At 35.3% G+C, this 13,206-nt stretch overlaps 1 protein-coding gene across 1 annotated transcript in view; it reads right to left on the bottom strand.

Moving 5' to 3' along the window:
- Positions 1 to 13,206, bottom strand: part of CTNNA3 (catenin alpha 3) — a 1,592,500-nt gene that overhangs the window by 525,729 nt on the left and 1,053,565 nt on the right. The window lies entirely within an intron of this gene.

Here is a 13,206-nt window from a genome sequence, read left to right as displayed (position 1 = left end):
ATCCACCATTTTTTGCCCATCCTGTGAAGTAGACAAAGATGTCAACTGAGTCATTTTAGAGGGTAAGAATTATATTCCAATGTCTTCTCTTAGTTTACTGTATGATTTATAAAACCCACTCAACTTCTCTGGGATCAAACCTTACTAAGTGTGATAGTTTAAAACAAATGCAAATTGTTTTAATAATAAAATGATACATAAATGTCAAATAATATTGCTTTTTTTTTTTCTTTGTGAAGGAGCCAAGGCCCAGAGTTCTGAAACAACAAGTCCTAAGTACATGAGGGTCAAAAAGCATTAGAGACTCAATGTCAAAAAGGCTCCTGGTTCTGTTCTTTTTGATGGCTGAGTAATATTCCATTGTATATATGGACCACATCTTCTTAATCCAGTCATCTGTTGAAGGGAATCTCGGCTCCTTCCATGAATTAGCTATTGTGGACAATGCTGCTATGAACATTGAGATGCATATGGCGCTTCTCTTCACTACGTCTGTATCTTTGGGTAAATACTCAGTAGTTCAACTGCTGGATCATAGGGTAGTTCAATTTTTAACTTTTTAAGGGACCTCCACACTGTTTTCCAAAGTGGCTGTACTAACTTGCATTCCCACCAACAATGTAGGAGGGATCCCCTTTCTCCACATCCTCTTCAACATTTGTAGTTTCCTGCCCTGTCAATTTTTGCCATTCTAACTGGTGTAAGGTGGTATCTCAGTGTGGTTTTGATTTGAATTTCCCTGATGGCTAATGATTTTGAACATTTTTTCATGTGTCTGTTAGCAATTTGTATGTCTTCATTGGAAAAGTGTTTGTTCATATCTTCTGCCAATTTTTTGATTTGTTCATTTGTTTCTTGTGTAGAGTTTGAGAAGTTCTTTGTAGATCTTGGATACCAGTCTTTTATCTGTAGTGTCATTTGCAAATATCTTCTCCCATTCCATGGGCTGCCTCTTAGTTTTTTGACTGTTTCCTTGACTGTCCAGAAGCTTTTTATCTTGAGGAAGTCCCACAAGTTCATTTTTTCTTTTGTTTCTCTTGCCTTTGGAGATGTGTCATGAAAAAAGTTGCCGTGGCCGATGTCAAAGAGGTTGTTGCCTATGTTCTCCTCTAGGATTTTGATGGATTCCTGTCTCACATCGAGGTCTTTCATCCATTTGGAGTTTATCTTTGTGTATGATGTGAGAGAGTGGTCAAGTTTCATTCTTTTGCATGTAGCTGTCCAGTTTTCCCAGCACCACTTATTGAAGAGACTGTCTTTTTTCCACCGGATGTTTTTTCCTGCTTTGTCAAAGATTAGTTGCCCATATAGCCGAGGGTCCATTTCTGGGTTCTCTATTCTGTTCCATTGGTCTGTGTGTCTGCTTTTGTGCTAGTACCATGCTGTCTTTGTGATCACAGCTTTGTAGTATAGCTTGAAATCTGAGAAAGTGATGCCCCCGGCTTTGTTTTTCCTTTTCAACAATTCCTTGGTGATTTGGGGCCTTTTCTGGTTCCACACAATTTAAGGGCTGTTTCTTCCAGCTCTTTGAAAAATATCATTGGTATTTTGATTGGGATGGCGTTGAAAGTATAGATTGCTCTGGGTAGCATAGACATTTTAACTATGTTAATTCTTCCGATCCATGAGCATAGAATATTTTTCCATCTTTTTGTGTCTTCTTCAATGTTTTTCAAGAGTGATTTGTAGTTTCTAGAATATAGATCCTTTACATCTCCGGTTAATTCCAAGATAAGGTGAAGGGGGTGGGGGAATGGGATAGGGTGGTGATGGGTATTAAGGAGGGCACGTATTGCATGGTGCACTGGGTGTTACACGCAAGTAATGAATCATGGAACTTTACATCAAAAACTAGGGATGTACTGTATGGTGACTAACATAATATAATAAAAAATATTATTAAATAAAAAAAAGAAAGACTCCTGGGAAATTTTCTTTATCACCTTTTTTATAATAAGGAGAAATAGAAAAAAAGAAAAAAAGCCTATGTCCTTCAGAGGATTACGCAAACATGAATAAAAACTGTGACTGTTGAAATACTTCCTCCAAAATCAAGAATATTAGTATCCAAATCCTAAAGAATTTATTTTTTGGTTTCCTAACCTTGGGCAACTAACCTAACATCTCTGAATTTCTTCTTATATATAAAAATAGTCAAATGGCACCTGGGTGGCTCAGTTGGTTAAGCACCTGACTCTTGATCTCAGCTCAGGTCTTTATCTCAGGGTTGTGAGTTCAAACCCAGCACTAGGCTCTGTGGAGCCTACTTTAAAATAAATAAATACATACATACATAAAATAATAAAATAAAATAAAGTAAAATAAAATAAAATAAATAAAATAAAAATAGTCTAATAATTCTTGTGTCACAAAACTGTTGCAAGAATTAAGTATAACCCCAGTAAAGCAACAGCCATATCCCAGATGCAGGAGAGATAGCCATCTCTTCCTCAATGGACTTTGTTACCAAGTGCACACCTATACCCTGCACAGAAGGTGTGATGTGCATATATATGTTCAGAAGTATTCTGAACTTGAATGTAGCTTTCAAAGAACAGGGATTGGTGGATGGGAAGTATGTTATTTCGTGAGGTATTTAACTTATGTTGTCTTCCACTAGGCAAACAGTATAATTTTCTTGTGGCATAAGTACAGTGATTTTATTTCCAAAAGAGTAGGACAAAACGAAGATTAAGTTTATGTTTAAAACTATAAACTATGCAATGTCATATTGATCCCTTGCTACTTACTAGAAACAACACTTTGACTCTCATAAATTCTTCAGCCTAGCTCATTCTATCTCATGGAGCAATGATTTTGCAGCTTCTGGATCGCAACATAGCCCTGTTTCACGCCCCTGGATCTGGTTTCTTCTGCACTCTGTCTTTTATACTGAGCACATGTGATAATGGTATGTCTGCTGAATTTATTTCTAATTCTCCTTATCCCATTCTCCTTAGGTGACCCAAAATAACACCATATTTTATTTTATTGAACACTGTCAGCAAAGGCAGCTTTAGAACAGAAACCATAAAATTAAAAAAACAATAATTGTTGGTCTACATATATATATATTTTTTTTTTTCACATTTATTCTTAAGGCTCTTCCATGGCTCTTTTAAAATTGACTTCCCCAGGTCATTGTCCTACCAAGTCTATATTTCAAGAGACTGGGAGTCAACTGCCAGTCCTAAGTTTTTGGTTCAGTGCGGATCTGGAATTGGACAATGCTCCCCTTGGACAGAATGTATTAAACCCCTCTGAAACTAAATGGGAATATTGGGGTCAGTGGAAATGTCATTTATAACACATACAATGAGAGTTCAGAGCTTTTAGTTATAGAACTATAATTTGAAGCCTTGGTCATAGCACAAGAACAGGATGACTTATTGTTTACATTTGTATAAGGTGCTTTAGTCTGTGAGGTTGTTATGACAGGGTATAGAAGTTTTCAGGGTATCTGGTTATAGGTAATTTTCATTTAATCCTCGAAGCAAAATTCTTGAGAGGAACAGTCATAGATATTCTCCATTTGGTTAAATATCCTGGCACTGACAGATACTTCATTTTAGACTCACATTTAAAATGGCATTTAGTAGTAACTAGTGACCACCCAAGTATTTTCAGCACTAATATTACCTTCTGAATTGCATAGCAATATCCAAAGTTCTAAACTTATTTTATTTTATTTTATTTATTTTTTAAATGTAAATCACATTTTATTTTGCCATCAGAGGTAATTAATTTGATACATACCTTCTATAAGTGTTTTAAATGAGAGATTCTTTTTTTTAAGTGTTCAATAATTCATTAGTTGCATATAACACCCAGTGCTCATCACAACCTTGCCCAAAATCTATTTTTTCTAAATCTAGGTAGTTAAGATTCAAGTGTTAATCACCTGCAAATTTAGAACATCTTATTTATTACTTATCAAAAATCTGTGATAGCTCTCGTTAATATTTAGCTCTATGAGCCTGACCTACCTGAATGGAAACATTCTTTAGAGAACACTGCTAAATTGCTTAAAAACTTAATGGACAGCATAGATTCTAGAGATGAAAGCAATATAACTGGTAGTATATACATAACTGGTAGTAGAAAAATAACTGGTAGTAAAGGTATGGTAGGATTCTGTGGTAAAACTCTGTGAAGTGGGACTCTCCAGTGCTTTTCTTTTCTACAGTTATGTTTACTTTTTAATTCATGGGGAAATAAAATCTTTCCTTTTCCATGATGCCACCACAACCTCTTTGTTAAGCTCAAACTGACTTCCTAATTTCCAACTCCGCTTGAGACTTGCCATACTCATCCCACTGGACCTCTCTGGAGCATGACCATTGCTGTCCACCATGCTGACATGTTGCACTTGCAAGGCTCCCGCCCAGCCACATTCCTGCCTTTCTTCCTACTTCCATGATTGTTCTTTCACAGGTTCCTCCTCTTCTCTCCTAGATGTATTTTCTTAAGGTTCTGCTTCTGACTCTTTAATTTTCTCTTGCTCTTTAGCAATCCTGCCCTACATGAAACTGTTCCAACCATCATCTCTATATGCATGCCACCATATCTATTACATCTCAACTTCTTAACTGTATTTGCTATAATCTTAACTTTGAGAGTAACTTAAATATATTTAAACTGCTACCTGAATATTTTGGTAGAGCTTTAAATATATTAATTTTGTCCTAAAGTGACTCCTCTTTCATCATATTTCCAATTTCTCCTAAAAAAACCATAATCTTCCCAGGTGCTAGGCTAAATAAGCCCTCTTACCCTTTTTTGCCTCCATCATTACCATAATCTCATGTTGTTTTCAATTTCTAGTCAATTTATATTGTCTATTTACAATCTGTCCTCTCTTATAAATTTTTATTCCTGTGTCTCTTATTCAAATTCTGATTTTTGTTTATAATACTCTACAATTTCTTTACTGGTCCTGCCTATAGCATTTCCCATTCAGTTGACACAGTTTCCAGATTATTTCCCAGGAAGCACAGCTGTGATAATGTCATTCTTCTACTCAAAACCTATAATGACTTGCCATCCTCTACTAAATTCCAAATCTAAATTCCTTCACTTGGCAGTAACGACTAAGGGCTATATTTCAATTATGTATCCAACATCTTCCTTTTCCACAGCCCATGGCCTCCCACTTGTTCTCACATGGGGCAGTATCCCCTAGGAAGAACTTGGAAACGTGTGGAGGCATTTTCTGTTATCACAGAGACTGAGCTGGGAGGTGATAGTTGTGTATTTGGTGCCCTAGATTCTGAATTTTCTGGCAGGCAGATCCCTACCGTTGTGTCTCACACAACAAAGAATTATTTCACCCAAAATGTCAAGAGCTTTCCTGTTAAGAAACAATGTAGCTTACACAGATTCAGTTACTTATTTTTTAAATTTCTGTTATATGCTTTTCCGTCTCCTTTGCCTAGAATGCCCTTTTCATATTTTCCCAATGTCCAAATCTTCCTTATCCTTTAAGGCCTATAGAATGTCACTTTTCTGAGAGCCCTCCCTGAATCCCCTAACTGGCGTGAGTCTTTAACTCCCATAGCATTTCAAAATATTCTTCTCTAATACCATTTTCATTTTTACCTGGATGATATATTTTCCCTTGTCATTGGAAACAATGTAAGCAAAGCTCCGTCTTTGTTTTGCTGCATGACTAGAACATTGTCTGGACTGCGACACGTTATTTATGCTCATATACTTACTACACAGCACACACCATGAGTGTAAGTGAGGGCTCCAGCATAGTCTCTGTTTTGTGATTAATTTAGAAATTCTTGCCTCAGTCTTCATACTAGATCATACTCAGTCCTGGCTACTTATGTCAAGTCATTATCTAATTTGTGACCTCACTCCCCCACTTGAATTTAATGTCTATTACTTCTCTCCAACAACTCTGTCTCTTCTTCTAGGGCACAACACCTCAGATTTTCTTAGATAAAGCCCCTTCTCAATGAACTCAGAACTTATTCCTCAGACTGGCTCTGCTGGGTACCCTATGAATCCCTAATTCCTGCCCCTGGCCCACCCTAGATTTATGAGTTCTCCAAGTAGGTGGTCAGCAAATATTTATTGAATGAAGAGATCCTTGGAGTGAGTGGAAGGGAGTGGCTGACTGCATCATTGGGACAGGATGCAAAACAATGATAGTACAATAACACAGAGCTTAATTTACAGCTTGGAAAGCAACTGTGTTCACAGCTGCACTCAATCACGGTCTCCCCACATAAATATCATGGCACCCCCAGGAAGAGATTGATCCTGGGCTCTGAAATCGCCCTAGACAGTCTTGAGAATCAACCATTCAATCATAATCAGCTTCTTAAAAAAAAAAATGATCATTTTAGCCTTTTTATAGTCTTATATCACTCTTGGTCTCCAAAATCTTAGAGGTTTGTTTTTGTTTTTTGTTTTTCAGGGTTTGTTTTGTTTTGTTTTGTTTTTTTGCCATTCTCTTAAGAGAAAAGAAATAAATTAGGCATAATTGTAAAAAGCCTGTCACAACATTCATAGGCACACTCTGGGATTCTTAAAGAATATGATTATTTCAAATTGACTATTTGAGTCCTATATTGTTTGGTTGCAAACAAAACATCCATCATCATCATCATCTATAGAAAATGAAAGAAAACATATCTGCTTCCCCAGAGCATGATTCTGAGAAAATTAAGCGCTTTCAATTCATAGATATGACAGCTTCTTGATCACAAAAACAAACAAACAGAATCCCATACAAATTAGGATGTTTTTCATTTGAAAGAGATAGCCAGATACCCTTACTGAACTGTGTCCTGAATAGAGTAACACATCATAATTTAATCAGAACAAGCTGCTATTATAACAAAACAATCCCATCCATGCAGGGGGAGATAATGCCAGTCACTTCACATGATTTGTACTTCAACATGATAGTGTCATATGGGGACCTTTTATGACTTTGCTTGGAAACTGGGAGTTTCTATACCTCTCAGGGAACAAAAAAAGGAAGATGCATACTGCTGACTTTAAGCATCCACCTCCCAGTGTCTAAAACACAAAATACGTTCATGTGGATAGAATCATTCACTTCATAAATATGTACTCAGGACCTCCTATGTGTCAGGCATTATCTTTAGGCTACATCGGTGGACCCAAACTTCCTACCCTCAGGGAGGTTACATTTTTGACAAAGTACTTTGTTCTTTTTACACTTCGCAAGCTTCTATGCCTGGAGCAAACTTGACTTTTGTCTCTGCTTTTTAACACACTCAATATACAAACCTTTTAGAAAGTAATTATTGATTTATAATAGGTAACTTGTAAAAATATATTCCCAAGCACATCACTGAAAATAAACCAGATGCCTTTACACGCTGTTTAGTCAAGTCATCACATAACATAGCATTTGATGAGAGGGATAAACAGAAGAGATAACAAAGCTGTATTACATATTGATTCAAACATGACAGTCATTAGAAAATTTCACTTGATTTTGGAAAATCTAAGCACTTGTGAGAGTCTGCCTAATTGAGTATAAGTGTATTCACCACAGGAAAAATGCCCTAGGGTTTCACCATATTTTTATTAATTCAAAAAATCTTACCAAAAAAAACAAAAAACAAACAAACAAAAAAAGCCCCACGATATCTAATTCCTCTACCACCCCAATAATGAAATTCTATGTCTAACATCTTTGACAAGGCACAGCCTATTTGGCTTCTGGTTAAATACTTCCTGGGGTGAAGTAATAATTCACTACACTTAAAACAATTCACTCTTGTTCTGCTTAGCCCTTAAATTTCAGGGCCTGAACTGACCATGGTATTCTAGATATGGACAACCCCAAACCAAGTACACTGGAAATTTCCCCCTATTTTCACAAGCTAAGTATCACAATCATTTTAAAGCTCTAAGATGGCCCCCATGTCCTGCTACTGACATATAGTTACCTAAATTAGTATTTTAAATTTTCTGGATTTTTCAGGCCACAAATAATTTTGAAAGAAGTACAGTAAAAGGAAAGAGAAGTAACTGACACAGGGTTGGGAAATTTTTGTTTTGCCAAGTAAAGAAATAACCATATGAAACGTTACTATCCACTTTCATTATTATTTCATAAATCAAATGTTTTTGATGAATATGAAACAAGTAGAAAGTACATCAGTTTCTAATAAAAAGTTGAATAAGTTTTACTTTATGAAAAAAGCTGATTATTACTGACCTAATTTCAATATTCACCATGAAAATGCTTTCATGGACCAGTGTTTGAACTCATTGAACTAGATAGCAAATGCCCCTCTCAATTCCTGAGGCTCCAAGTGCTTTTGGGAAGCAATGTTTTTCCTATCTACTCATACAATAGATTTTATTTAACCTAAGGTCCTGACTTTATATTTACCCTTATTAAATTTAGTTTATGAGTTTTGAAACATTAGTCCGAATTATCAACTTATTTTAGAACCTTGAATTCTATCTTTCTCACTTTTGTGCCATATGCAAATATAAAATGTTTACTTTTAAAATATCCTTCCAAAGCCTTTTTAAAAATAGAATAAGCGTTAAGTCCTATAGATAGCTTTATCTTTCTGCCAGGTTGAGTTCAAACAGCTATGCTATTTCAGAAATGCCATCATTCAGATCACATTTCTCTTCTTTATATAAAAGATCCATTAGAGGATCTCAGGACTGGGCATTAAGAGGCTTGAGGGCAAACTTCTCACCCAAGGCTTGTACTCCCTTTATAATAGCTTGGTCGAATAGTCAGTCTCCTTGTTTTTGAATGTCTGTGGCATTGAGAAAGTCCAAACTCCTCCTCAACAAAGTCCAATTCCTTTTAGGATAGCTCCGTTAGAGAGCATCTCTCATTCTGTATTGAGATGAAGCTTGTATCCTCATAGCTCCTACTCATAGACTGTTGCTCTATGCCTCAGGAATCTTCAGAACAAGGCTTTTGCATCATAGCCTTTTAAAGATTCGATGACAGTGACCATGTTTCTCAGAGTCCTCCCTTTTCCTTCCTAGAAGTTCCCTATTGCTTTTCTGAGTTTTTCATATGATATAGTTTCAGGTCGTGTCACTGTTTCTAATATCTTCTGCTAAATATGCTCCAAGTGACAATTCTTTTTTAAATGTGACACATATACATGGCAAAGCACTAAAGCTGTAGTCCTCGAGGCACAGTAAGAGCCAGGATGATCCAATTCACTGACACCTCAGTGAGTTCAATCGTTTTTAACAAACAGGAATTAAATGTTGCCCTACCAGCTCCTCCTGACCCTGTGTGCTCTCAGCCTACTTACTCAGAATCAATCTAGCAATATTTTTAAGTGGTTGTGTTTTGTTTAGAAATTAATACAATACCTATTTCTGGTTAAATTGAGAGTTCTGAAAGAAATAAAATAGACCATAAAACCATCCCCCTTGTTCTTTGTCTCCAGTCTTACTTCCCTGGAAGTAACTACTATTAAAATTCTCATGAGAACATTTTTTGAAAATTTTCCTATGACTACACAAACATATGGCTCAATCTATCTCCTTCCCCCCCCCCACATAAATGGGATAATATACATACTCATTTGAAATTTGCCTTTTTCTCTTATCTTGGGTATCTTCCATAACACAACATACATTGAGCCGACTTACTACTTGACACAGTTCTTAACATTCTCTGCTAACAGGCAGGTAGGTTGGCTCCAGCTTTTGTTATTATAAGTCAAGCTGCACAAAAACCTTACTTTTAGACTTCTGTGCATGTGTACATATATAGCTATACCATAAATTGCTGGAAGTCAAATTAGTGGACCTAAATGTAAATGCATGCTTTATTTCAATAGCTATTGAGAAAGGAGAGCCCACGGAGATGGGCACTCATACACACATGCACCCCCCCCACACACCACTGGGTTGTATTCCAGACCTACTAATTCTGAATTTCAGGATGCACTATATTAAAATATGTACAGTTTAAAAAATAATTTTGAAGTACAGAGAAGGTTGAGAATAAGTTTTAGAATTTATTCTTTGATGAAAAGATGTTAAATCATATTAGTTTTTTTTCTGACAGCTATATTGCACTGTTGATTCACAGTAAGATTACTATCAACTAAAATCTCTTGGCTTTTTGGAAGGTAAATTTTTGCTAAGTCATAACTCTTCCATTCTCTATTTTGCAACTTGTTTCATAGTGCCCAATATAGTTTAGTATTTATACCTATTACATTTCATCTGGATACTGAGATTTAGTCCACATTCTAGAATATCCAGATTCTTCATGACTAGACTCTTTCAGCTAATATATGCCCTTTATTCTCTTATTTTTAACTGAAAATTTTAAGAATATTATTTTATAGTCTTATCCAAATCATTAGGGGAGCACTGGAATGAACTAAACCAAGAACAGATCACTGCAGCCCACCAGCACAGAGCTCACCCCTGGTTAGCGACTATACACTAATCAGCCATTTCAGGACTTTTTTTTTTCATGAGCTACAACTCAAATTAATTATACTGTAACTTTTTTCCATGTTGTCAAAAAGAAGACACACCATGTTAGGAAAAGTATCATAAAAGGTGTTGCCAAAAACCTTGCTGCCCTTTATAAATATAGAATGATTTATCATTCTAGAAACCATCATTCATTTATATGCGGCTTATATATGCTACATCTCTGCTAGGTACAGAGGCTACAAGTAGTGAAAAGACTAAATCATTGCCTTCATGAACTTTATGTTTGAGGGTGGAAAATGTACAATGAAAGTAATAAAATAATATAAAATATAATTTCAGGTTGTGATAGAGACTCTAAAAGAAATAAATATGGTGACATAATGGGGTATACGCTGGAGGAGTAACTTAGGGAGATTGATCTCTGAAAAGATGATATTTGAGCTGGGGCGCCTGGGTGGCACAGCGGTTGAGCGTCTGCCTTCGGCTCAGGGCGTGATCCCGGCGTTCCGGGATCGAGCCCCACATCGGGCTCCTCTGCTATGAGCCTGCTTCTTCCTCTCCCACTCCCCCTGCTTGTGTTCCCTCTCTCGCTGGCTGTCTCTCTCTCTGTCAAATAAATAAATAAAATCTTTAAAAAAAAAAAAAGATGATATTTGAGCTGAGTCCTTACAAAATGAACATAACAGAAGCTGGCCATATGGGCAAAAAAGCACTGGGAAATTATCATGTGCAAACTCCCTCAGATGGGAAGGAATAGGAATGTACTGTATTCTAGAAACAGAAAGGCCAATATGCAGAGACCTAATGAATGAAAAGGGAAATAATTCAGGGTGGGGCTGGAAGTCAGGCATTAGAAAATTTATATAAGTCTGAATAAGACATAAAATATGTTTGAATTTTACTGTAAAAGCTAAGAAAAGCAATTGCTATTATAAACATCTTTAAAATTTACTTTGGCTTTTAGATAGAAAGTAGGTTAAAGAGATATAAATGTAAGCATGGAAACCATATAAAATGTTTCTGTGGTCCAAGACAGAGATGATGGTAGTATAGGCTGAGATGCTGACAGATAAGCTGGAGAAAAGAATACAGATTCAAGATAAATATTTTGGGTGAAATTGATAGGACTAGTTAATGGATTCAACAGGAAAAACAGCCATTAGATATCATTAAGATATAAACTTCACAAGAACAAGGATTTTCGTCTGTTTGTTTTCTTTACTATTTACCCTCCAGATACCTAAACAATACCTACCACATAGCACATGTTCAATAAATATTTACTGAATGAAGAAAGGCAAACTTCCAGGTTTTTCCCCAGAGCAACCAGGCAAATAGCCATGTCATTAACTAAAATCAGTAAGACTGAAGAAGTAGCAGAATGAGATAGGAATCGAACAATCAGGAGTTCCATTTCAGCTAAAGTTTTAGATGTCTTCTAGATGTCAAAGAGCAAATGTCAAGACTATATTATATCTAAGTGTGTTCTGTAGGGGAGAGATCTGGCCTAGAGAGAAAATTTTAGAAGCCAACAGCATGTAGTCATGGAAGATACTGTAATAAATAATAAAAATCTAAAGAGCCCCTGAAGGACATTTAAAATAAAGATTGATTATGGAGATACATAAAACATTTAAAATAACATTTACAAATAAAATATTTATTAATGAAAAGATTCAATATCTTAAAGAGCCATTATTCCTGAAATAATCTAAAAATCAAAGACATTTTAACAATTTCAATAAAAAGTTTAATGTACTTTCATGGAACTTGATAAGTTGATCCTAAAAGTTATATGGACAAGCAAAAAGTAAGAAGAGCAATAAACAAACAAACAAAAAACCACCACCAATAACAACAAAAAAACCCGAGGTGAGCCAATTTGCCTAGAGATATCAGATTTAGTATAAAACCAAAATTAAGACACGGCAATACTGGTGCAAGTATAAAAAAATAGACCAGTGGAACAGAACAGAGAGCCCAGAAGCTTTTATACTTTGAAATGTATTTCAATTTACCTATCAACCTATATTTACATATGGAATACTAGTAAATAAATTATACATTTGAAAAATATGTATTATACATTTATAATGCATTATATAAAACATGTAGATGTATTCATGTGTTACAAATATGGATAGTATATAACATGTGTATACAAATATATATAAAACAATAGAAATTTTTTAAAAAGTGTGTGCATGTGTGTGAAACAATGATAGCATTTTACACTAATTGGGAAAGGATCAACTATTTAACACATGATGGTGGCCCAATGGTTAGCACTGTTAAAAAAAAAAAAAAATCCCTACCTCAGGTTAGCCATAAAAATCAGTTTTAGATGAAGTAAAGATCTAAATGTTAAATAATGATACTTCAGCCTTTTTTAAAAGAAAATGTGAAACTATATAACATTTTTGTTAGGAGAATTTCTTAACGAGGCACAAACCAACAAATCATTATACAGGGTAGATGCCCAATAAATATCTATCAAAGGAATTAAAAGATGGATCATTAAAGTTCCTAAAACCTTCAATGATCAAAGTATTATTTTAAAAGTTAAAAGAAAAGCTATAGTCAACAGAAGGTATTGTTAACCAACCTGAGCAATGTAATAACAACAACAAAAGACAACCTAACTAAAAGTAGCAAAGGATTTTGGCAATTTACGGAATTAGAAAACCAAATGGTTAAAAAACATTTGAAAAATGTTCCCTTTAGTAATCAGAAAATTATAAATTAAAACCAATGAGATATATTTACTAC

This window comes from Ursus maritimus, unplaced genomic scaffold (genome assembly GCF_017311325.1).
Source record: "Ursus maritimus isolate PB19 unplaced genomic scaffold, ASM1731132v1 scaffold_7, whole genome shotgun sequence".
NCBI classification, from domain to species: domain Eukaryota; kingdom Metazoa; phylum Chordata; class Mammalia; order Carnivora; family Ursidae; genus Ursus; species Ursus maritimus.
The sequence above is the reverse complement of the archived record's forward strand: the minus strand, read 5'-3'. Positions and strand labels throughout refer to the sequence as shown.